The sequence below is a fragment of the Oryctolagus cuniculus genome, chromosome 6 (genome assembly GCF_051225735.1).
Source record: "Oryctolagus cuniculus isolate XC-2025 breed Fujian yellow rabbit chromosome 6, ASM5122573v1, whole genome shotgun sequence".
Classification (NCBI taxonomy): domain Eukaryota; kingdom Metazoa; phylum Chordata; class Mammalia; order Lagomorpha; family Leporidae; genus Oryctolagus; species Oryctolagus cuniculus.
Genome location: NC_142872.1, coordinates 73,177,924 through 73,204,373, shown reverse-complemented (window position 1 = coordinate 73,204,373; position 26,450 = coordinate 73,177,924). Strand labels below are relative to the sequence as shown.

The following is a 26,450-nucleotide window of genomic DNA, read 5'->3' as shown; positions in this document are numbered from 1 at the left end:
GGCATCTCATATGGGCACTGGTTCAAGTCCCGGCTGCTCCTCTTCTGATCCAGCTCTCTGCTATGGCCTAAGAAAGCAATAGAAGATGGCCCAAGTGCTCGGGCCCCTGCACCCACATCAGAAACCTAGAGGAAGTTCCTGGTTTCTGGCTTTGGATAGGCCCAGGCCCAGCCATTTTGGCCACCTGGGGAGTGAACCAGAAGATGGAAGACCTCTCTCTCTGTGTCTCTCCCTCTCTCTGTAACTCTACCTATTGAGTAAATAAATAATTCTTTTTAAAAAAGTGCACTATTTTTGTGCCAGAAAGTGCTGATCTTTTATATAACACATCCAGATAGGGCACAACTCTTAGTGCACTGTGATTCTAACAGTGTGTGAAGCTGATCTAGGAAATTATTGAAACAATATCATTTCACAAACCAAGTAAAAACACCCAGAGAAGTGTCCAAAGTCTTCCGAGAGCTTCCTTTTGCTAACAATTCCTGAGGAAACGTGACCTACAGTAACCTGCAGGCCAGGGGAAGTTGTCTGAGGTTTCAGTGCAGACACTGGGCACTCATTCAGCCTGTCTTGGGGAGCAGCCGGGCACCCCCACGAGGCAGGCACAGGTGTTATAAAGGTGCAGGCTCCAGGAAAGGAGGGCCACCTCATGCCCAGGCCATGAGAATATGACAATTTGGGAACATCCAGACAAGTGGCTGGTTTCTCCCTTCTTATGCGCATTTTTGCCTGGCTGTCATCACACATGAAGGCCATTCTGGCTGGCGTGGTTCTAGACTAGGATTTTGTTTCTAACGCCAGCTACATCAGTGACTGTTGACGTCAATGGTCTTGTCCTCACCAGAAACCTGACTCTAGCATTTGAATTTAGACAAAACTAGAAGAACTTTTCACTCAAACCAAGAAGGCACAAAACGGAGACCACAACGAAAAGCCTGCAAGTACATGGGGAAAAAAATCAATTCATTCGAACACTCCATTAACTCTAATCACCAAACTCCTTGCGGTTCTATTGCTAACCTCACGCCTATAAATCCAGTTCAAGGCACAGTCAAGTTATATTTCTTCCTCCATAACTGCCTTCAGTCTGTTTGTGTTCGGGTAAGTACAATGATGTACTTGCAATGGGCCAAGGCCCCAGACAATTAGTTATTCCCAGGCACAGTGCTGACAGTGTGGCTCTGGGAACCATGGGTGACGGGGTCAAGCTCAACAGCATGGGAATTTGAGGACACAGCCACCCACAAGCATGTCTTTGTTTTTGCCTTCTCTCACTTTTGTGTATTCCAGGGTGGTTCACGTCTGTCAGTCACCGTGGCTCAATGATGTTGAACAGAAGAACCTCCACACAAGGTTGCAGCTCTGAGCCATAGCTGCCATGAGGCAGACACAGCAAGAAGGACCACCAGCACCCCAGTGGAGGTGGCCAAGCATGGAGGCTGCCTTGCCTCAGCCTCATCTTTCCAACCTACTGAGTGGGGAGCACAGGGTGCATGATGACCCTGGTGGTTCCAGTATTTCCAAACCCTGGTGTGCTTTCCAAGCAGACCTCCCATGCCCACAAGCCTTCCCTTGGCTAGGTTGGGGAAAAAAGTCTTTAGTATCAATCCCCTGGCTGCCCTAAGATACAGAAAGGAATCACAGAGGGAGGGAACGGAAGTATCTATAGATATGCTCTCAGGACACAAATGTGGTTTTTCTAAACCCCACTCCTGACCCTCACTGAAAAACCATTACCCCTTTTTCTTTATCTGCATTGATCATTACAACATTGTCTATTTCCACAGGGCCTTCCTCTTAGGGTAGATGAGTTTATCTGGGTATCCCTGGAATGGTTTTCTGGACCAGACACTCCCAGTGGCTTCCTCCATCACCGAGGCACAGGCCAGGATGCTGGGGCGATGTTTCATGTCTGTGACAACCAAGTGATGAAGCTCTGTGTTTCTGTGCTTTCTAAACCATCAGCAACCATCATGTATTCAGGTATCCATTAGTTCCCTTTGCTTACAAACAACAGAAATCTGCTCTGGCCAATGGAAAGTAAGTAACCATTTATTGAAAAGATATTGAGCTGCTCATGCAATCTAGGTACACTGTAAAAAACAGTGCTTATTGTTTCTTGGGGAATAAAACTAACTTGGTACCTGTCATCTACGTGAGGAAGAAGAGTGAAAGCTTTCCTTGCAAGAGAGCCACAGACACCAGACCCTTCCTTACACACCAGGACACATCATTTCATTAAAAGCAACACTCTCAGCCTGCAAAGTGCACAATCAGCCTTCTGCATCTGTGAGTTCCACATCCACAGACTGCAATGTATCAACCCTTTACAAATTACTTACCTTGCTTTTTAAATAGCATAGATATGATTTAAATTACATGAGAGGGTATGTATAGGCTATATGCAAACACTATGCCACCTTATATGAAGGACCTGAGTGTGTGCAGATTTTGGTATCTTCAAGGGGTCCCAGAACCAATCCCGTGCACACATCAAGGGATGACTGTGCATATGCAGTGTATGTGATGTCTACAGATGCAAGAGCTTTGACCATAAACCACAGACTCCAGCAAGATAAAGCAATCAGCTGAGGCAATCTTCCTCTGTCTCTTTCCTGCTTTGCTCATTAGTTACAAAGGCACTGCACTGTGAGACCACAGCACCCTCCAGGATGGCTGGTGTCAGTCCTGAAGAAGAGCCTGGTGCCATGCTAGGTTTTTCCAATCATGTATAGAAACACGTTAGAGGCCCAATTAACCCCCTGTCTTTGCAGATCCACACCAATGAGGACAGTAGCCAGATCATCCCCATTGTACAGAATGTACTGTGCCAGGACAAACTGCATCAAATGCAGTAGTTAGAAAACACTAGAGCCTCTTTGGTGGGTGGGAGATGCTGGTCTTCTTCGTTCAGCTGGAGATGAAAAATGATGTAGTATTGAGTTTCCCTTGAAGGGATAGACTTTGGAAGAAGATTGTAAAAGACAAGAGCATGGAATCTAGAGCCAGAACCCTGACAACTTACCAGCTGTAGCACTCACTTACTGAGCCCTTCACACAGTTGTGTTGCTGGACTTCGATGATGATGTCATGTGCAACCTTCAGCAGAAGTGTTTGCTCAAGAAAGAGTAGCTAATCCTGAAAAAGAACAGGCAGGAAAAACATTTTCATGCACATCTTCAATTGTTCTAACCTTCTGCTTCAACTCAGAATAAAAATGCTACACTGGGGCCCTGGACAGGGATGTCTGTGAAAGAAACAGCAGAGACTGGCAGAAGAAAAGAGAGGACCAGAGAACATGTGGGTAACTGAGGGAAGGGACTGGAGAAAGGACGGAAAGGTGTGGGGGAGAGGGCTGAACCCACGGCTGGCACAGATTCAGGGAGGGCAGCCTGAGAGGCCATATTGGAGCATCCGAGAGAGGTGGGGGGAGGGAGGAAGGAGAAAGAGATATCTTCCATCTGCCCAAATGGACACAAAAGCCACATCTGGGTCAGGCCAAAGCCAGGGGCCAGAAACTCCATCTAAGTCTCCCATATGGGTGGTGGGAGCCCAAGCAATTAAGCCATCTTCCACTGCCTTCCTAGGGAGCTGGATCAGAAACAGGGGTTTGCATTGGCAGTCAGATATGGGATGCTGGCATCATAAAGGGTGCCTAATCCACTGTGCCACAATACCCAACCCAAAGGGGTGATTTTTTAAAAAATTAAAATATCTGCCCTTGAAGTACTTAGCCTTCAGCTGACTTAGATTTGGTAAGTTGTGCAATGCTGTGTGGCTCCCAAGCTGGAGCTGTTGAGGACCAGTAAGGAACTGAGCTTTCTGGGCCATGTGCTGGGCCCTCTCTTCCCTCCTACACCCCTTTTGCAGGAAACCATCGGGCAGTTCACAGAACTCCAGGAACGCTGACTGGGCCTCCAGCTCCAGGAGTCAGCACATCTAGATCAAGTCCTTCATCGTGGCACTGGACACCCTGCCCCCTGCAGTGGGTCATCCTCAGCATCACCAGAGGACTACAACCCACCCAAAGGTGGGCCTGAGGTCGGTCAGTGTCAACTGTGAAGAAACAGACGGAGCTGCCAATACCTTGGGCTTCCAGAGATGCGAGAAATGCCTTCCTGTAGCCTTTAAGGCCCTCAGAGGGGGCCTCCAGTTATGTGCAACTGGAAGCAGCCTAAAAGAGTCCCACAGCACACGCTCAGCACGTGGCTTCCTTGCCCACAGGGGCAGCTGGCTGGGCTTCCACAGTCCCTCTCATCCCTGGCGCTTTGAAATGCCAGACTACAACACCCCTCCCTAGGAAGCTGTGCCCCTGTGCCCCAGTCTTGGTGCCTCCCCCTTCTCCAGGGTACAAATTGTGTAGAGATTTCAAGAGTAAGTTGCGGCATACAGGTGGCTGATTCGAAGAACTAAGCTGACTTTGAGAGGCTTCTATTCATTCTTCCCCTTTAGCCCGCGGGGTACTGTTCTTCTGGGCTGACCCACTAGAGTTTGACCCTGAGACCTGGCTGCAGTCATCCCTCCAGCTCCAGCTCACCTAAAACACGATCCTTTTGTTTCCTGGAGTCTAAACACAGTCTCATTTGAATATTCTTTTTTTTTTTCTAAGATTCATTTATTTTGAAACAGTCAGAGAAAGAGAGAAAGAGCAAGAGAGGTCTTCCATCCTCTGATTCACTCCCTAAATGGCTGAAATGGCTGGAGCTGGGCTGATCTGAAGCCAGGAGCTTCCTCCACGTCTCTTAAGTGGGTGTGATGGCTCCAGGGTTTGGACCATCTTCCTTTACTTTCCCAGGCGCATTAGCAGGAAGCTGGATCAGAAGTGGAGCAGTCGGAGCACAAACTGGCACCCATGTGGAATGTTGGCATTAGAGGCGGCAGCTTCGCCCACTATGCCACAGCGCCAGTCCCTGAATATTCTTACTGAAAATACACTCTGTTGAAGATACCAGCCTCCCCAACCAACACGCAACATTGCTCTGTTCTGGCCACAGTGTTGTCCCCTGTGTCATTGGATTCAATTCAACATCCTCCACCTTCACAGTCTCCCTCCAGATTCTGCTCTTCACATCAGTCATGCTGGATGTGACCCCCTCACCCTAAGGCCTTAAAGATGTTTACTTCCTCTATGAGCCTCTCAACCAAGCATTCACTCCAAAACAGGCAAGGCGTGCCTCTGCAGGCGCATGTGCTAGGCCAGGCCACTGCAGCTCAATAGGCTAATTCTCCACTTGCGGAGCCAGCACCCCGGGTTCTAGTCCCGGTTGGGGCGCCAGGTTCTGTCCCGGTTGCTCCTCTTCCAGTCCAGCTCTCTGTTGTGGCCAGGGAGGGCAGTGGAGGATGGCCCAAGTGCTTGGGCCCTGCACCCGCATGGGAGATCAGGAGGAAGCACCTGGCTCCTGGCTTCGGATCAGCGCAGCGTGCCAGCCGTGGCAGCCATTTGGGGGGTGAACCAACAGAAGGAAGACCTTTCTCTCTGTCTCTCTCTCTCACTGTCCACTCTGCCTGTCCAAAAAAAAAAAAAAAAAAGATGAGGAATGCAGGAGCTGCACTCAGCAGTCTCATGGGGAGCACAGAGAACTTTCAGAGGAGACTGTCTCTGACAGGGTCATGGCCAAGTCCCAAGGACTATGCTGCAAGAGTTTGGGAAAGAGATAAGACTTTGGACAAGGTAGGGGAGTAGGGGTCTGAATAAAAACTGCTTGGAGAACACGGAGTTTAAACCTGGTCTTAGAGGACAGAGAGAGAATGTTAACTGGTAGTGATGGCGAGGGGAGTGCACTATAGACAAAGAGAAAAGGCAGAGACAGAAACAGAATGGCAGGAAAGGCGTGGCAGGCAGCGGAAGAGGCATATAGCACAGTGTGGCCGTGAGGACAGGAAGCAGAGTAGAGGAAGACATGTTAGGAAATGTAGCAAGGCCCAGGTTGGGGGGGGGGGGGGGTTTGTACGCCCAGTGTTAAATCTTTGTTTTAATAATATGGATGGTGAGGAGGCATATTCCTATCGGAGCAGTTATCACACTGCTTTAATTCACTCCCAGGGCAAGTCCCCTACTGAGCAGGTGGAGAGATCTGCAGGGATGTGTGAGGCTGCCTCTTCTGCTGCTCTGTCACTTCAGCACATAGCCCAGCCCTGACACCTAGGAAGTCCCCATCTATGTCTGTTGAGCAACTAGTGGAACTGATCAGATCTGTTCTTTCTGAAAAATAATCTAGCAGCGGGGGGAGACTGGATCAGAATCTAAAAGCAGTCAGAGATTCGGAACCCCCATCCTAGGGGAGTATTCATAGCAAGGGAAGAGCAGGGTAGGGTGAAATGGTGGTGGAAGAACCAAGAGGCTCGATGGGATGTAAGAAGCACACATCAAGGGACATGGAGCAGACTTCAAGTGTTCGAGGCCCAGGACGGAGGAGCACAGCATGGCCAGAGCTCAGCTGGGATCGCGCCCCCATTAACTCTGGCTCCTGTCACAGCAAGCACTTTCCTGTTTTGCCTTGTTCACTACTGTGTCCCCAACACCAGGAACACAGACTGCTAGGTGCTCAACATCATTTGAATAAACAAACTGGTGAATATATTGCATTTAAGATGATGGCAGTCGGACCACTCACAGATACCTGATTTGGGCCTGGTGTTTAGCACCCAAAGTTCAATTTTAGAGTCACCTGTAAAACAGCAGTTACCCACCACGCAGGCTTGCACCCATGCACAGCTAGGAACCAGGAGGGGGAGAGGGAGGCCAGAGGCTGGTGCACAGTCACGGAGATCAAAGAGTTGCCAGAGGGAGCCTGGCTGAACAACTCGGTGCAATATTCCAGAGAGCTTAATGGGAAGGAGGATTAGGACTGGCTGTGATGAGTTAGAGGTCGCTATGACCTTCAGAGAAGTCGCTTTAGAATTGTGATCTCTTTCATTATCCCTGGTTGGATATCACAATACACAAATAGGGGCTCAAGGCATGCATTTTTATTTCCATACAGAAACTGAAACTGCTGTCTCTCTTCAGAGGTCAGAGTCATTTTTGAGGAGAGAATCAGGATTTTTCCCAAAGTTGGGGAGGGGGGCACTGTGAATGGATTATTGATAATGGAATGTTGAGTTTGAAGGCATTTGTGGTCAGAATGAGGGAGCCAGGGATCAATCAGTGAGAAGGGAGCCATCCAAGTTCAGTGCACAGTCAGCTCCATTGCAGAAGGCAATTCTTCCATTACAGGGACCGCTCCTATGGCAGTGGGCTCCTGGAATATGGAGGGGCCTGGCCTCCAGCTATACAAGAGTGAGAAGGTTCCAAACGCTCTGAGCCACCCCGGGCCAGTGGTGAAGCAGCTCTCAAGTCCCAGACCACGCTAAATCAGCCCAGGCTGACTGTGATCCCAGAAAAAGACTGCCCTCCTGGGCCCCTGCCTCTGACACCTGCACCCTATGCCTGGGAGCCCAGTACAGTTACTGCACACATGACCTTCTTGAAAAAACCTAAATATTACTGGTAGAGAGGACGGAAAACAGAACGCAAAGTGTACTTGGGGTGCAGAAGAAAAGGTGAAATCTAAAGGTACTTGCATTCTGGAACACCCAAGAAAAAGGGAGATTAAATCCAAGAAATGGAAAGGAGAACAGGAATTCAGAAGACGGGCTAACTCTAGTTCCTCCTCCTGGCAGAATCCCGCAACTCAGCTAGGAAAAAGCATCTGAGGCTTTGAACGGGTTCAAGACCAAAACACAGGTTTCCCCAGGACCCAGGCACGGTGGGCACCGAGAACGCGGACATACGGGAGGCTGGGAGAACTGCAGTCCACCGGGTGGCAGATTTGTTGAAATGAGAAATATTCCAAATTATCATGTAAACAAAAAGCCTGCATCGAAAGCCTCTGCGGTCTGCGTGCGCGCAGCGGTGTTGCTGCCCCCTGCGCTGGGCCAGCGCCGCAGCTCCGAGAATCCCCAGGAGGTCAGACTAGGCGGCGGGTGGGGGACAGAGCTGCCAGAAATAGCTCCTTTCCTGCAAACGCCAGAGAGATCGCAGCTGCGATAGGGCCGCGGGGAGGGCTCGCGGCCCAGAGACGGAGTCAGCGCGCCCAGGGGCGGAGGCCACGGAGGCGGCGCCGGCCTGCGCGCCGCTTTGAAAGGACCTCATAAAAGTGCCATTTGTTGGGAGCCCGGAGGAAGTGGAGGCAGCTTTGGCACACGTGGCCACGGTGCTAAATTAACTGTTAACACAAATAATCAAAGTGCAAGACCCATCGAGCGGCTGGCGCCAGCGGCGCGCGGGGGCGGCCGTCAGCGGGGCTGGCGGGCGGCAGGTGGAGGCCGACTCGGGCCAGGGCGCCCCTGGGGACTGGAGCTCATGGAGGGGCGGGGGAGGCCGAGGCCGGAGAGAGGGATGGGGACTTGCCCACGTTCCCGGAGCAGGGGGAGGCCGGCAGGGGAAAGGGGGATGCGTGCTTCGGAGACCAAAGGCAGGGAGAAGTGAGCAGCGGGCTCTGGGAAGACGGAGGGGCCTCTGGCCCAGAACCAGCACCGCCTCCGCGCTGTGCCCTGGGCGTGTCCCTGCGTCCTTGGCGTGGTCCCTGCGTTCTTCGCAGGTGAGCGCAAGGTGCCAGGCCTTCTTGGCTGTGAAGCCAGTGGAGCTGCTTAGCCGAGAGAGCATTAGCGTTCAAATCCGAGATTAGAAGCCACCGTAACGCTTCTGCAGGAGGGCCTGGTGTCCCACCAGACCTCCCAGCTGTGCTACCTGGGGTGCAGACACCCATGGGAATTCTCCCCCGGTGTGGCCTGTTCAGACCAGGCATCCTCGCCCTCAGCGCTGCCGAGGGCCCCGGGTGCCTGCACATTGTGCCACCAGCAGGTGACACCTACTTTTCCACTCGGTAGGATGGGATCAAACCCCATTAGTAACAAGGTAGGAGGCGTGTGTTCTGGATACCCTTCCTGGGATCGTGAATGAAGAGACACCCTTCCTGGAGAACACTGTCTTTTGAGAAAATTCCTGAACACTAACAGAGCTGTTCTTGGAGAAGGGACTTCTCATCCAGGTGCGTCTCTAAGAATCCAACCAAGGTGCAATCTTGAGTTAGACTGGCAAACAACTTAAAAAGGAAAGAAGGGAGAGAGAAGCCGGCCAGCAGCACAGGGGAGCTCTGTGGGACAGCCACCCCAGGATGCCTCTGCCCATCATCCCTAAGCCAAAGAATGCGCTCCTGAAGGCTGAAATAGAAAGTCAAATTGGGGAGTTGGCATAGCTTCCTTTTTAGAAACTGGAATTAACTTTCCTTTTAGTGCATTTGTGTCCAGCACATTTGTTCATACAGACACAGTCAATGAAGAAGAATTTCTCTCTTTGGAAAAGATAGTAAAGAAGAAAATGGGAGCATGCTAGTTTAATTCCCATGGGATGTCTTGGTGAGAAGGAACATTGCTGGGCTGGTGTTGCGGCACAGCAGGTTAAGCTCGTGATGCCAGCTTCTCATATAGGAGTGCTGTGCTGAGGTTTGCTTCCAATTCAGCTCCCTGCTAATGTGCCTGGGAAGCAGCAGAAGATGGCCCAAATCCTTGGCCCTCCACCACCCATGTCGGGGCCCAGATGGAAATCCTGACTCCTAGTTTCAGCCTGACCCATACCTAGCCGTTGCAGCCATTTGGGGAATGAACCAATGGGTGGAAGAAACTCCCACCCCCTCCCTCTTTTCTGTCTCTGTCTACCCCTGTCTCTGCAACACTCTGCCAAATAAATAAATAAATAACTAAGAACGTTGCTGAAATGCCTCCTCTGTTGTTTCCATGGATGGTCAGAACCACTCTGTGAGACAGAAGCTGTCATAAGTCCCCACGTACACCTGCTCACCCAGGGCATGGGATTGGAACCCAAGGCTGTATCTGGAGCTCACACACTTTCAAACCTCCCGCAAGGAGATGGTCCTGAAAGGCCACCAGACTGCATTATTCCTCTGCATTCATTCACGGAACAAATACTTGGTGAGCCAGGAGCCAAGAAGAAGTAAACAGACAGGACTCTGCCTGGCAGGAGCTGCCAGCCCGCCCTGAGGAGTGGCACAGGGACTTGACAGGAAGCTCCTGACCCATGATCCTCTATGGCAGGCTGTGATTGTGGAGTCCCAATGGAGAGTGACCTCAGTGCCTCACAATGACAGTGAGGATGCTGCCTAAAGCCTCAGGAACCCCACAGAAGGGTGCTGGCTCCGGGCACCCGCTGTGCGAAGCATTTTTGTGAGTTGTTGCCTCTCGCTGTCCATTCCCATTGCACAGATGAGGTAAAGCAAGGTTGAGAGAAATTTGGGGCATTCCATAGCTCTTAGCTTGGAACCTAGCTTCAAAATCATGGAGGGTCTTGAGCTTTTTAAATCTTGTGTGTTCATCCAATCTACATCCCAGTACATAAAAGAGAAAGGACACGGCTCAAGCTCTCTCACTACAGTGCTGAGTGTGTGACCACAGTGGTGTGACACTTAAATATGGGGCCCACCCCAGCTGGTGGCGTGGCTCACCCTCTCTGGCTAGGTCTGGAAGGCAAAGACAGGACCTCGCCGTAGGTGTGCATTGGTGATTCCACAGTGACGATGATAGCCACAGGCCCTCCCTTCAGCTGCCCCATGCAGTCCGTGCAGAGGCCTAGAGTAAGTGCTGTGTTTTCCTTTCTAGAAACAGATAACTTGGGACTGGAAGCTTGGGTATCCCATGCTGTTGAGACCTGAGTATTGAAACCCAAGGCGGTGGGCCTCCAAAGCCTGTGCCTTGGGTCACCACAGGGCATGGCCCCTCTATGAAATGGACCAGGAGTCTCCCCTCTAGCTCTAATGTGCAATAACATTGGGGTTAAAAAAAAAGTACAAATTCAGTTCCTTGTTTTTTAAAAAAAGAACAAGTTGTTAAACTAGGTCAGGTAAACAAAATGGTATTTGGACTACCCTGGTCCAACTCTAAAGACTCATAATGGAACATCTGAATTAGGTTGGAAAATGGCCGAACTACCTATAATTGTACCCTGGTTGGTGGTGCCGGCTGGCTCTGAGCACACGGGCAGCCTGGCGCGGGCCCACTCTGAACGCCCAGGCTCTCCCAGGAGCAGCAGAATCGGGGCCGTGCTCCCTGCCACCACGGCGGCACCCACCTCCTAGGGCACCTGAGCCTGGGATAAGGACCACAGCCAACCTTTCTAGTTTGCAGTGGCTCCTCCTTGTGGGTGACAAGGAAGAGCCCACCCAGAGCCATCCAAATACAGTCTGAGGCGAGGGCCACACTGAGAGTGACCACATGGCCCTTGCTCATTGCTGCTGCCACTTGGACAACCAAGTTCAAGGAGTTTGTGGATTACTCCCTTTCAGGAGCAGCTGACACACACCCTGCACTGAAGTTCAACTGGGCGCAATGGGTCCTTAGCACCTGGTGCCTCTCCTTCCTGGGGCTCCTTAGCTCTGGATCTGCCCTCAGCTGCCCGGGGACAGCCTGAGTCCCTCCTAGCCGCAGCCAGCTCTGACAAGAGCCTCTGACCGTCTCTGCACTTATGACTGGAGACACCTGCAGGAGCTTCCCCCGTCTACCACCATGCCTGTGAGGAAGAACTCCCTGGGGACGGAACTCCAGGAGATGCCGAAGCACCTCTGTACTGCCTGAAAAGCTGTTTTGTACTCTGAACAGTCAGAAGAATGCAAATTCCCACCATAATCAGATCCATTTGGTGCAACTGCTGAGAGTCCCAAGCCCCGCCCACAACCCTGTGAACTACATCCTCAGATGGGCCTGGGCTCAAACCAGTGGCCGACAGTCCGGCCTTAGCGCACCTGTGCACTTGACATGGCCTTGCTTAGTCTGCACAGACATGGTGAAGTGTGCTGAAGGCCAAAGTCTTCCTTGAAGCAGAACCATCATTTTTTCTTTCTGAGCACAGGGGCTCACTTGGCAAGGCACAGCTGCAGCTTCAGAGTAGCTCTCAGCAAGCAACCCTGTTGGACTGGTTTTAAGCTGCATGTTGGAGGTCGCAGCCATTCCTGGAGGCTGGCTTTGGGGCAGCTGCAGAGGCTGGTCTGGCCCAGGGGGAAGAACCACAGCCCAGACCCTGGAGATCTGGTTCTGCTCCGGCTGTACCTGCTGCACAACACGCTTGCTGCCTCAGTGCTCTGCCCCACTCCCTTCCGTGACCACTTTGGCTTTTGGGAAGACACACCCCCCTCACTGGGCCCATCTGCTTGAGCCTCTGCAGAATCCCAGTGGCCTGGACCTCCCGCAGCCCCTCCTCCAGAGTCTTCCAGCTCTGCTTCCGTCACACTCACAAGAGCCTTCATTACTGATCCCACAGCCTGCATGTCAGCTGCACAGGTCTGGGGAGCTCCGGCAGTGAGATCAGGGGTTCCGGGGATTCACAGTGGACGGGAGGATTCTCCAGTGGAGAGCAAGTACAACCTCTGCTCTCTGGTAGCACCCAGAAGCGCCAGGCTCAGCAGAAACAGCAAACAGTGCTGTGCACAAAATCAGTAACAGCAAAGGGCTTGCAATCGCTGCAGCTGGTCTGGACTGTGAAGTCCTAATCTGTGCTTGCAGAGCGGATCTCAGATAGGCTGCACAAAGAACACCGATGGCTTCACTGGGGTGAAAAAGTCAGAAACATAACACTGGAATTTTTAAATGACAAAATTCTCCTCTAGGCTTCTACTTCTGTTCAACTAAGAAGTCTGGGGTCAGCTATATTTGGCCCCTCATATGAGATTCCAGAGGTTCAAAAACTACTGGAATTTAAGACAAAAGGACATTTTTTAGAGCCATGCCCAGGGCTTTTAACAAGAGAAAGAGAAATGAGAGAAGGCTGAAGGAGAAGCACAGCACTTTTTTTTTTCCACGCTTGTAACAAATATGATTTCTTTGCTGTTTCTGTTTTCAACACCTTAGCTCTGGCTTACACTACTGAAGAAAGTCCAGAACCTTCTTATCCTTTTTTTGAAAAAGGGTTTTGTTTTTTTTTTTGATATGAAAATATTGTCAAGTAAACAGTGTAGCAGCCAGACATTTGTCCATCTTAAAGGGAATGTATTGCTGATTCCCAGCCTGTGACACTGCGTGCATCGGACCAGTTAGAGAACAGCCCGGAACTCTCACCCAACCCAGATGCTTATAGACACAGCCAGGCTTCGGCGGCAGCCCTGCTCTGAGTGTGTCCACCAGTCTTCTGCGGGACAGCCAAGTTTTATCCCAGTGTTGAGCCTCCAGGACTTGGTCACTCAGCCACAGGCGCTTCCTTTGAAGCTTGCAATGTGTGGAGAAGAAGCGGAAGAGGGAGGAGGGAAGGGGGAGAGGGGAGAGGGCGCAGAGCCAGAAGACAGGGGTCTTCTTGCTGCCGGCACAGTGGGGATCAAATGGTATTCCAGCCTTTAGCTGGTGGTCTGCTTTTTCCCATCTAGAAACAGAGGGTTTTCCATTTTGTTCTCCAAAGAAGCCAAAAGTATTGCACATTTACCGTAACAAGCCCAAGGAAAATATCATTACAAACCAAATAAAACTGGAAAGTCAAAAGAAATTTTTTAAAGTAAAATAAAGGCAATTGGTCACTAAACTTTTGCAATCAAAAAGAAAGGCACCTTTTATCTGATCTGCTCTATGCATATTTTCATTCTAACTTTATTGCCAGCACGGCAGTTGCCTTTACCAGGAAGCTGACTGCACATGACAGTGAAAGCTGTCAGATGTCCCAGGCCAGTGCTGATTCAGAGGAGACATGTGGGGGACCTTGTTGTAGCATAGCGGGGTAAGCCACCGCCTGCAACACCGGCATCTCATACAAGCAACTGTTCAAGTCCCAGCTGCTCTACTTCCAATCCAGCTCCCTGCTAATGCACCTGGGAAAGCAACAGAAGATGGCCCAAGTGCTTGGGCCCCTGCCACTCATATGGGAGACCTGAATGCAGTTCCAGCCTTGTGGCTTTTGCCTGGCACAGCCATACAGCTGCAGCCATCTAGGGAATAAACCAATGGATGGAAGATCTCTGTCTCTCACCACACACTAAAATCCAGTTCATGAGACAAGCAGATATTCCACAATGGGGATGGTAAGGCTCAGCTTACATCCCCCAAAAGATCATCGAATTCACTCTTCAGCTTTAGAAAGAATGAATCAAAGCATGAGATGTGGTCGTCACTCCTTCATCCTCTCCATATGTAGAGTTTTTGCACTGGAACTGCCTTGACTCATCTTTTTCCATTGTCTTCTGTTTCCTCCCTTTCTCTTGCAGCCAGGCTTTGCATCCTGGTCTTACAAGCTTGGTTCCACCTGCCACACTCTGGGTGTCCAACATAAGACCACATTAGTCTACACTTCCTTTCTGTAATGAAATACCTGAGGCAGGCTAACTATATAAAGAAAGGAGGCATATTCTTGCTCACGGTTCTGGAAGTGTGAAGTCTAGGGCCCTCATCTGGTGATGCACAGGGCATCAGAGAACAAGAGACAGGGAGCATGTGTGTCCACATCCATGTGGTCTCTTACAAGGTCATGGGGGCTCCTTCCTAATGATCTAATCCAACCTCTCTTCCCAACCGTCCAGACACTAGGTGTTCACCAGGAATGTTGGGAGCACCAAAGGTGAGCCACAGGCAGACTCATCTCTTCAGTGGTTGATCGGGAAGCCCCTCTTGTCGCCTATAGGGAGCCCTCATGGCCAATGGAGAGAAACAGATTGGTTTTACAGAAAGAAGTGAAGTTCAGTGGTAAGGTCAGGGGAAGCCCAACATTATCTACCTTGAAAGGCATTGCCACTGACAGATATTTGTGTTACTTTTTCATCACCAAAACATTCATGTCAAGGACTTCTAGAAGAGAACTTTGAAACCCCATGCTTTCCATCTCACATAGGAACTGACTTGAAAGTGTAGTTTCTTTGTTTTCCAGTTTATTGAGATTGGGGGTGGGGCGGACTTTATCCAACTCCCAGCCTCATTAGCAAATTTTCACTAGCACCTATAGATCTGGACACATCACAGAATTTCTGTTACCTAATTCTGAGACCTCGATCAATCCCTCAATCTCCATGGATCTCAGATTCTTATTCAAGATAATACAGAACTTACACTGTTTATTGCTGTGGTTCATTCATGTTCAGAAATGCTGCTCTCACCAAATCTTACATCGATCTTACATTTTAAATCTCGCCATAGGAGCCAAAGCACAACAAAAGAGTAGAAAAGAAGTCCTAAAGGTGGAAGGACCTGCACCCAGGAGCAGACAACTGGAGGAGAGCTGAGAATGAACACTCATTTGGGATTTAAATGGATGGGAAATAAGCCTATGGTTGGTTTGTTACAATGGCTAGTGTTAACTAGGGTGATGTTAACTAACATATAACTTGTAAGCGTTGATTTCCACATTCAAAGACTGAGAATAGAAATCAGCATGTCGGAGTGTTACTGTGAGCCCTAATGAAATGATGCATGCAGAAGGGCCCACAGAGTGCCTGTAGGAGGGAGCCTTGCTCATCTGTTCCTCCCTCTCTTCAGTTGCAGAGGGAGGACAGGGAGTCCTTTGTCACAGATGGACTTGAAGGAGGTCAGTCATGGTCCACACAGCCCACCAATATGTGCTGATCTGGTTCTGCCAGAGAAGGCATATGGGATGCCATACCCTCACAGGATGACACAAGCTGGGAACGTGGGAGTTGGGTGCATAGTTCATTCCCTTGGCACCCACGTGACCCCACTGGCTTTATCTGCTTCTCCGCCTCTTATCACCCTGGGGCTTGGCTGCTAGTCTCACCACAAGGACCAGGCTGTGCTCAGAAACCAAAGACCCCTGCACAGAGTCATCCTCCAGTGACTGTGGCTTCCTCGTGTTCCACAGAGGTGCTTTCTGATGAGATGGGGTGCCCCCTGGGGCAGAATGCACCCTAGACACCTGGCATTATTCCCACTAGAACAGCAACACCCTTTGCCCACAGAAAAGCCACAGAAGACCTCACAGAGTAGAGTAAGGAAAATCCGTGGCATGCGCTTGCAAACATACGGAGAACAGGATACCAGGTAGGACTGCTGAAAGGCAGGAGGAGACTGGGGTCAGCACAGGTGTCACCACAGCAATGGCAAAGGGCAGTGTGCTTGCGATCCATGTCCCCGGGGGCCCTTCCCAAAGACAGAGTGCTGCCCTGAAGGACACTTTGAGCTTGGTTGTTGGTGTGTGTGGGAGAGAAGCCAGTCTCCCAATTCAGCTCACACTAAGCCACTGACTCAGTAACCTAGCAAGGAGAAACACCGGCCCCTCTTCATTCATGATTACAGAACAACGTAGATGGCACACAGCCTCCTTGCCTTCCTCACATCCTCATCTCCATGCCCGCTAAAGTCTCTGCAACTCACACCAGGTTGTCAGTATCCTCACCATCTTCCCATAGCTTTTCTTACAGAGTTGACAGGGCAGGCACACTCTGAGAAATGTGCCGTTAGACGATGTCATCATTGTGGGGATATCATTGAGTGTGCTTCCACAGACCTCAGAGTGTAGCCTACCACACACCTACATCTGATGAGGGAACTGCAGAAAGCCTGTGGGAAAATAGAACTAAAGAGAATTTGGGGACAGGTCTCTAAACACCTGCACCCCAAATCACAGCACTGGGTTGAATCCTGGCTGCTCAGTTTCCAATCCAGATTTCCTACTAATGCACCTGGGAAGGCACTGGATGATGGGCCAGATAGTTGGATCCCTGCTACCCATGCAGGAGAACCTGGTGAAGTTCTTGGCTTCTGGCTTCCATCTGACCCAGCCCAATTTTTGCAGTCTTTTTTTTTTTTTAGGGAGGGAGTGTGAACTAGCAGATGGCAGCTCTCTCTCTTTCGCTCTGTGTGTGTGTGTCTTCCTTTCAAAACAATCAACCAATAAACCATTTTAAATAAATGAAACATTTATTTGGGTGAAAAATTTGAAACTCATGAATAGTTTTTTTAATTTTGTTTTTAAAGATTTTCTCATTCATTTGAGAGGTAGAGTTACTGACAGAGAGAGGAAGAGACACAGAAAGAGGTCTTCCATCTGCTGGTGCACTCCCCAAGTAGCTACAGTGGCCAGAGCCAGGCCGTTCCGAAGCCAGAAGCTTCTCCAGGACTCCCACACCGGCCCAGAGACCCAAGCACCTGGGCCACCTTCTACTGCTTTCCCAGGCCGTAGCAGAGAGCTGGATCAGAAGAGGAGCAGCGAACTAGCGCCTACATGGGATGCGGGGTGCTGCAGCTGGAAGCCCCACCCACCACGCCACAGCGCCAGCCCTGCATATGTTTTTTCCATAGGCATTTTCTATGAACTCTTTGAACACCTCTCACATGCACCATTTAAAAAATATTTGTGCTAAGATAAACATCATTTAGTTCTATCTTCCGTAAGTTTTTTTTTTTTTTTAATTTTTTGACAGGCAGAGTGGACAGTGAGAGAGACAGAGAAAGCTCTTCCTTTGCCATTGGTTCACCCTTCAATGGCCGCCACGGCCGGCACACCGCACTGATCCGATGGCAGGAGCCAGATACTTATCCTGGTCTCCCATGGGGTGCAGGGCCCAAGGGCCTGGGCTATCCTCCACTGCACTCCCGGGCCATAGCAGAGAGCTGGCCTGGAAGAGGAGCAACCGGGACAGAATCCGGCGCCCCAACCGGGACTAGAACCCGGGGTGCTGGTGCCACAAGGCGGAGGATTAGCCTAGTGAGCCGTGGCGCCGGCCTACCGTAAGTTTTTGAACTCCCCTGTCGTTCTATATGCGTCCTTCACTGACCAAAACAGTATTACGTAGTAAAGGCCCCTCAGACCTCAGCATCACCTTTTTCTGAGAATGCTTGAGAAGTTCAAGAGTTTTCACCACCCAGGAGGCAGCTCTTTGGGTCCAGTGCCTGGGCCTTGCAGATGGTTTCAGTGCACAACCAGGGGAAGGAACGTGATTCAGCAGAAGCCCCAGCAGACAAACCCTACTGAGGCTTAGGTCCCAGCCCCTCACACACAGAGAGCAAGCCAGGCTCCGCCCACAGACCAGCAAACACGGAGCAAGTGTGCCCAGAGGGGCCGCTGGTGGCACAGTTTGCTGGCCCATGCAGCGTGGTTCTTAATCCACGTGTGTGCAGGCTGCATCCTCTCTGCTCTGGCCACGCTTCCTGCCCTCAATTACTCAATGAGCTGCTTCCCGCTGAGTGAGATCAGAGGAGGAATGCGTCCCCGAACAGGCACCAGCCCGGTCAGCTCAGCAGCTCGCTCAGGCGCCTCCTGGCTTCCTTTCCCCACTCACTGGGCCCTAGAACGATCCTTGCCCCAGGAACCCTGCGCCAGTGTTATCACACTCCGGTTGTCTACATCGCGGCTTCTTCACGCAATGTCTTTATGCTGAAGATTCTCCGAGACTCCGGCAAAAGTCATGGCTCTGCCCCCGAAGAGCTGAACGCATTCGTGTGGTTATTCCGGGGCCTCGGAGAAGCACTTTGCTCTAAATGCTTCCGGAGCTCAGGGCGTGGGCGGAGAGGCCCCCAGTAAGAGCACCACCGCGTGGGCATTTGTGAACTCCCCAGGCTGGAGGATGGGGTTGCCGCGACTGCCCCCCCAACCCACCCTCTGGGAGCCAGGCCATGCCTCCAGTTAACCTTTCCCGTCCCGCGGCCCTGGAGCTGGGGGATGGCCTTCCAGAAGAAGCAAGACGCATGACCAGGAGAGAGGCGCAGGATCAGAAACTGTAATTCAACCTAATATTTGAGGGTTGGCAAGTGTGCCTATGGGATTTCACGAAAAGCCCTGAATCTTTTTCATTTCAGAGCAATTAAGCAGACCCCAGCGTCCTGGCTCCAGTAAGCCGCTCAGCTCTCAGTTTTATGGCCCGTTTCCTTCCCCTTGGCCAGCACCAGCTCCCATCCTTGCCCTTGAAATAAAAAACCCATACTGCGTCGGTGCCACCGAGGGGCCTCCAGCAGCAAGTGTGGGCCGCTGGGGTGCACGTGGCCCCGAGCCGCGCAGGCAGCGATGTGTGGTATAATCAGAAACATCCAACAGTAATTTAATAGTTCCCACCGAGCACAGACACAAAGTCTAGCGAGTCTTCCCTCCGCATACTTAACCCTTGGAGGAGGGGAGCAGGGCCAAGAGAAAGGGGAAATTAATCCCTTTTAGTGGCTACCCTGGGATTTTTTTTTTTTTTTGCCTTTTTTTTTTCTGCTCTGATGTGAGAAAGATGTGAGCTCTGGAAGCCTACGGGGAGCAGGAATTTATATTAAAATGCCCTCCTCGAGCAGGGAAAGGCGGGGAGGACCCTGGTTGGGGGGTGGGGTGCTCTTGCAAGGTTAGCAGGGCTGTGGTCAAGGGGGCGCACTTGCTACAGATGATTCTGAATTCGGATTTGATACACCCGTGGGGCCATTGGTTTACTAGAATCTGAGACCACAGAGTCTATTAGCAGATGAGAGAGGCCTGGCTGTCTTTCCCCAGCCCTCTGGTTCAGGGCTGCCCCTCCGGGGTGTGGACGTGAGTGAGCAACACTGCTCAGGACCGCTGGCCGTGGGGGCTGTGGGTGTCTCCCTCAGCCAGTCCCGTTCTAACCTGTGAAGGCATTTGATAATGAGGCAAGTGACAAAATTGGAGGCATGAGCTTTGGAATAATTTTCTCTTCCAGCCAGAGGTTTTGATTTTAAGTTAAAAATACGTTTCCCTAAATTTCTTGAATAGGAACGCACCTTTAGCAACTATTTCATGTCTGGTGAGACTGGCCAGTGACAGCTCTTACCTTGCTGTGCCTTGTCATCCACATCTGTGGACTCACCTACGCCTGCCGTCACTGATGTTCCAGTCTCTGTTGGGCAGTCCAAATAAACACACACATATGTACACACACACGCACACAAAGAGGTCATTTCTCATGCTGACTATTCATCAAACAAGGGTACTTTGAAAAGTTCATGGGAAACGGAATTACAAATAAGCTATTTAAGTGCAGACAGCTTGGGAATCTGTGTATTTTTTTTCATAATGCACATTTTCCATGAACTTCTTAAAGACCCCGCATGTACCTACAGTACACGTGGCTTTGTGCTGCACGAAATAAGGTTCCCAAAACTTGGCTCAGCAAGTATGGAGCCTGGGATTTTTTTTTATTCTTTTTTTTTTTTTCATTTTTTGCCAGGCAGATTTTTAGACAGTGAGAGAGAGAAACACAGAGAGAGAGTTATAGATAGTGAGAGAGAGACAGAAAGAAAGGTCTTCCTTCCGTTGGTTCACTCCCCTAATGGCCACTATGGCCAGTGCTGTGCCGATCCAAAGCCAGGAGCCGGGTACTTCCTCCTATGCAGGTGCAGGGACCCAAGCACTTGGGCCATCCTCCTCTGCCCTCCTGGGCCACAGCAGAGAGCTGGACTGGAAGAGGAGCAACAGGGACAGAATCCAGCGCCCCAACCGGAACTAGAACCTGGGGTGCCGGCACCGCAGGCAGAGGATTAGCCAGGTGAGCCACAGCGCTGGCTTTTTTTTTATTCTTAAGGGTACCCAGGTTTCTCTGAGTTGAAGCCAGAATCACCAGCAGAACATGCCTTTGCATCTCTGCTGCCGGCCCTTTTGGAAGGCAGCTATGCTAAGCACTATACCACCAACGCACTGCCGGCCCTTTTGAAGCACGCTGCTGGTGCACTGCTCCTGGGAGGGCCTCACGTCGGGAAGGGACACAGCCTGGCTTCAGCACTTTGGTAAGCAGTGGGACCTACAGAAACGGGGAACCTCTCGGTGTGCTTCATTTGTCTGCACAGAATATACTGATATCTGCATATCTTTCCTAGGCAATTTCTGTGCATGGGGAAGGAGTTCACATTTGCAAAGTATTTGGAACAGGCAGTGATGCGCTAGAGGAATTAGTGACTGATGGGATTGCCAAGGACTTGCACAGCCTTGGTGGAGAATCAATCAGGGAGGCTCTCTTGGAGGCAGAGGCCTATGAAGGCCTGGTAGGGCAAGGGCTGAATCCCACATGGGAAAAAGAGCCTTGGCCACAGGGTGCAGACAGGATTGATCGGGAGACGTGCAAAGATCACAGAAAATTCACAGTGGTGTGCTTGTTTATGAATTAACAACCAGCCCAATATTTCTATTTGACAGATACACGATAACTCATGTCAAACAACCTGCTCTACCTTTCAACAGCTGCCTCAGTGAACAGAGGAGGGGCGTGTGCATCCTCAGGTGGGATGGATGCTTCTCCAGCCAGCACTGGCTCACTTCTCCCCCCAGGTCTGGCATCCTAAATCCACAGCCCTGCGGGCTCCTGGGACTGGACACGTGTACTTCCATTCCCTCGCCCCTTGGGAAAGGGAGCCAGGAAGAGGCCAGTCAGTGGCCTGCTGTGCATCTTGGCCAGGACGGGAAACCTCAGCTCCAGACGGAAGGGTCCTGGCATATGTGTGGGGGTGACCAGAATGTTCTCTGTTATACATAAAACATCTGACGTCTACATTTACATCACATATTAATGCATGCATGATATAAACTTGCATATTTGATCACACATCAATGCATGAGGTCTTTCTTGTTAATTTGCATATTTGATCAATTTGCACAATTTTATGAGAAACACCTGTGACTCTGATTGGTAGCGGGAGCCAGACTGGATGGCTCTGAGAATCGAAGCTTCTCCTAGGGACCAGTGTTTTCCCTTGCATTCAGGAACAGTGCTTGGTTGTGAAATGTGTCTTCAATGACAGCATCTAACATCTGTTCCAAAAAAGAACAACCTCCCAAGAGAAGTCCAGGAACCCGAAGCAATCACAGCAAGAGGATGTGCTGTGCCAGACCAATCCGGACCCGGCATGCTCCTCTCTCTCTCCCTCTCTCTTGCCTCTCTGACTTCAAATGTTGGTGAGGAATGTACAACTCCAAGGGAGCCATCTGCCTGTGGTTCCTTTTTGGTGTGTTGCCACCCACAGGCATGAGCCCAGTCCCGAACTCAGTCACTCTGTGATCCTGGCCAGGCCTTGAGGAGAGGGCACGAAACTGGGGGCTTCTGTGTCCTTCTCTCATCCCTCACACTCCTAGCAAATCCAAGTGCAGGTTGTGTGAGATGGCCTTGGCTGAGGGGCCAGCTGTCGTTGGGCCCCACCAGGATTTGGGCCATGGCTGAGGCTCCAGTGTCTGCTTTGGTCCTAGTGTCCCAGGCACTCACCCATCACCCCACCATGGTCTTCCTGATCCAGGCACACTGCCACCAGGTAGCTGCCTGAGTTACCAAAGGCTGTCTCCACCCACTGCCAGCCCACTGGTCACCCAGCCACCTCTACACCCAGGCCTCAGCAAGGATTGTTCTACTTGGGTGGCTTAAGTCACTCAACCTTGGCCTTATGCCTGTAGCTCCACCCAGAGCATCCAGTAATTGCCTCAAAATGCAATGTTCTCAGCATGTGCAAGAGCCTTTTTACAATAAAATAGCCTTGCTTTATTGGTGTGTGTCATCTTTTTTCTATCCAGAATCACTTTTCACAGAGCCTCCTCACAGCGGCCAGGGAGGCCCGATGTCACAGGCCCTGAGCAGCACACGTTTCCCCAACAACTCCCATAGGCTGAGAACAGTTCCAGAAAACCCCAGGGACTCCAATCACGGCACCCACTCTCTGCCCATAAAGCACTCCCCCTGCCCTCTCCTATCTCTCGGGCTTCCTGCTTCCTCACTGCTTTCTAAATCAAAGCAATGTATTTATCCTGGAACTCAACCCTTTTTGAGCCAGTGTGGTAATTCTCCAGGCATTTGCATTTCCAGATTTTTATCTCCAATCATTAAATGAAAGCTTTGTGTCTTGTTGAAGGAATGTCTGGTTGGAGGGAAGGATTTTTGGGTAAATCCTCCTTACACCTAAAATCACATCAAGACTTCTGCGTGCCTGGATCTGAAAGAGCTAAGGGCGCCGAGCTGGTGATCCGCTGCCTGGCCCCCGTGGCCCCTCACCCTGGACCCTGCCCTCAAATCTGTCACCCGGACTGTACAGTGGGTAAAAAGAAACACACAGCCAATTCACCTGCACCCTTCCTGTGCCACTGACACACAAGGCACTGACAGGGCCTTGAGGCCACCAAGGCCAGAGGTGAATGGATGTGGAGAGGTGCAGAGGAAGCTGGAGCAGGGCTGGCCAGGCCCAGGAAGACCTAGCTGACACAGCCCTTCCAGATCTGCACCAGGCTCAGTGGCAACTCTCAGCCACATACAGCACCAGGAAAGCCAGAGTGACACCAGTGCCAAATGCTAGAGACCCAATAAGATAGGAGAAAACATTTGGAAGATGACTTGCCTGTGAGAAAGCTGTACTGATTATAGCTATTTAGGTTACCTGCTCATCATTCATGCCTAATTATCTTGCAGCCCAGTAATGACGATGCACATCAGGAAATGTGTGTCAGATCAACCCTCTTTTGATTACAGCGGCAAATCCTGCAAATGGATGACCACTTGATCTTCATAATTAGTTCCTTCTGTGGCTCTGTCTACTTGGGCAGCAAGGTTTTATGCATTTGTCCTAAAATAAATGAAATGGATAGAATATAATAAAAATAACATGGAGAGGGATACACCACCACCATACCTACCCGCAAAGCTTACATGAGCAGGCCCTGTACCTAGGAGCACAGAAAACCTAGTCCACAGCTCTTTTTTCTCTGTTCCTTATCTCCAGTGCCCAGAATAGCAGCACACACTGTAGGTGCTTAATAAATGTTTAATAAGAGAATAGGAAACAAATGACTGAAAGTGAATGTATAATCAGTGGAGGATTAAATTTGACAATTCTGCTCTGACACAGGGATGCCTCAGGGAGGTGAAGGATGGCTCCCGCACAGGTGAGAGTGTCCAGCTGGCCTCCAGAGTCGGTACCCTGGCTCCATCACTAGTTTTTGGAGCCTCTGTTTTTCTCTTCCGAAAGCAAGCATCTTACTCATCTCACAGGATTCCTGAGAGGATGAAACAGGTTTCCAAAAGCACTTGGTAAATGCTAATGCTCAAGAAATCCTAGGCCAGCCTCTTAGGCCATTTGTGTGCATTTCCATAAGAATTTCTTACTGCAGATGCTGTGATTTCAATGCGGTACCTCCAGGTTCCGTGGTGAAATCTCATCCCCTTTGCGGTGGTACTAAGAGGTAGGGCCTTTGGGGACATGACTAAGTCACCGAGGCTATGCCCTCATGGATGCTTTAAATGCCTTGTGAAAGCTGCTCGGGACTGGACTGGCACTGTGGCTTTGGGGTTGGGAAATGGGCAAAGACTGGAAGAAGTTTGAGGAGCATGCTAGGAAAAAGCCCAGATTTCCACCCGAGGAGCCCTAAGGGCAGTGATGGTGAAGGTTCAGAAGAGGAGAGCTGTAGAGAAAGCTCAGTCTGAGAAATGATTTCAGTGGCTGTGAGGAAAATGCTGGTGGATACATTCTTCTGATGGGGTCTTAGACAGAAGTGAGGAACATGTGATGGAAAATAGGAGGCAAGGCCATCCATCTACCAAAGTGGCAAAGAATCGGACTGAACCATGTCCATGTCCTAGAACTTGGTGGAAGGCAGAATTTAAAAGCAATTACCTAGGATGTTTAGTGGACCAAATCTCTAAGCAGAGTGTCCAGGGTGCTGCGTGGCTTCTCTTGGCTGTTTTCAGTAAATTTCAGAAGAGAGAGATGAATTAAGGATGGAACTTAGAATCCAAATGGGAGTCTAATTTGAAGATTCGGAAAATGTGGGAGCAGGTCATTAACCTGTACCATTTAAAAGGCCCACATCCCAAATCAGAGAGCCTAGGTTCCATTTCTAGTTCTGCTCCAGAATCCCAACTTCCCACCAATGCAGACCCTGGGAGGCACCAGTAATGGCTCAAATAGTTGGGTCTCTGTCACTCAGTGAGAGACTTAGATTTTGATCCTAGCTCTTAGCTACAGTATTGACTGCTGTGGGCATTTGGGGAGTAAACCAATGGCCAAGAGCTCTATCTGTCTCTCCCTCTCTCTGTCTCTGTCTGTCTGCCTCTGCCTCTCAAACAGATAATAAAATAAAAAATTTTTTTTAGAAAACCATCCACCTGGCCATGCAAAGAATACAAAAGCACACTGAGAGAGAGACAACCAAGGGTATGGCCAAGTGACTGGACAGAAGGAAGCCAAGAGCTATTCATTAAGACCATGGAAGAATGACCCACAGACATTTGAAGAGATCTTCAAGGCTGCTGTGTCCAGCCAGGTCCAGAGTGCCAGGCTCCTGAGGAGAGAAGGTTTTTCAAGGAGGACCCAGGGAACCCATGGGATCATGGAGCTTTCTGCCCAGGGCTGCTCCAGTCTCTGCCCCCACGTTCTGGCATGGCATTCCTCGGGATGTCCTAGATGTCTCTCTAGAAGGGACAGGCCATAAGACATGGCACTGACTTTGCAGGCATGCAGAGTACATAAGCTGTGGAGGCATGGCTACCTCCACCTAGATTCTAAAGAATGCCCCAGTTGGGGCTGGTGTTGTGGCACAGCAGGTATAAATAAATATATATATAAATACATATGATGTCACCTGCAATGCTGACATCCTATATAGGTGCTAGTTCGGGTCCTGGCTGCTACAGTTCCAATGCAGCTCCCTACTAATGTGCAGGGGAAAGCAACAGCAGATGGCCTAAGTGCTTGGGTCACTTAAGTGAGAGACCCTGTTGAAGCTCCTGGCTTCAATCCTGGCCACTGTAACTATCTGGGAAGTGAGCCAGTGGGTGGAAGATTCTCTCTCTCTCTCTCTCCCTCTCTCCCCCTCTCTCCCTCTCTCTCCCTCTCCCCTCCGTGTGTGTGTGTGTGTGTGTGTGTGTGTGTGTAACTCCATCTTTCACATAAACAAATAAATCTCTTAAATCTTTTTTAAAAGACTGCCTCAGAGATCCTGGAGGACCAGGCAGAGAAAAGCCACAGTGTCAGGGCCATCACAGAGAGTCCTCACCAGTGCAATGTCAAGTGGGGTTTTGGGAGCAGAGCCTCTTACAAGGCCTCAGAAGCATGCAGCCACTAAAGTACTGTCCCAGTGCAAAAGAGCTGCAGGAACATGACTCCAACCCAGAGACCTACCATGTAGACCACGCCCTACACTGTAAAGTTGTGGGGGACCCAACACAGTATATCCAGAAGCCAGTATGTGAAGTCAGAGAAGATTATCCTCAAGGCTGAAGATTTGATATTTGTCCTGCTGGGTATTGGACTTACTTAGGAACTTGGACTCCATTCTTCCTACCTATTTCTCCCTTTTGAAATGGGAACATCTATCCTGTGCCTGTCCCACTACTGTCTGTTAGAGGAACATAACTTACATGATGTCACAGACCCACAACTAGAGGCAATTGGCCTTGGAATGGATTGTACCTTGGGTCTCTCCCACATGTGACTTAGATGAGATTTGGGACATCGAACTAAAGATGGTGCTGGTGTGAGAGAAGGCTTTGGAGAAGGAATGAATATATTTTGTGTATGAGAAG

General features: G+C 50.4%; 1 long non-coding RNA gene across 2 annotated transcripts in view; it reads right to left on the bottom strand.

Annotated features, from left to right (window-relative positions):
• The window catches only part of LOC149126184 (uncharacterized), a 122,330-nt gene that overhangs the window by 21,069 nt on the left and 74,811 nt on the right, over positions 1-26,450 (bottom strand). For both annotated transcript variants that reach the window (XR_016235630.1, XR_016235631.1), the window contains one exon: positions 3,026-3,138. This is a non-coding gene — a long non-coding RNA (uncharacterized LOC149126184). The remainder of the gene's footprint in view (positions 1-3,025; positions 3,139-26,450) is intronic.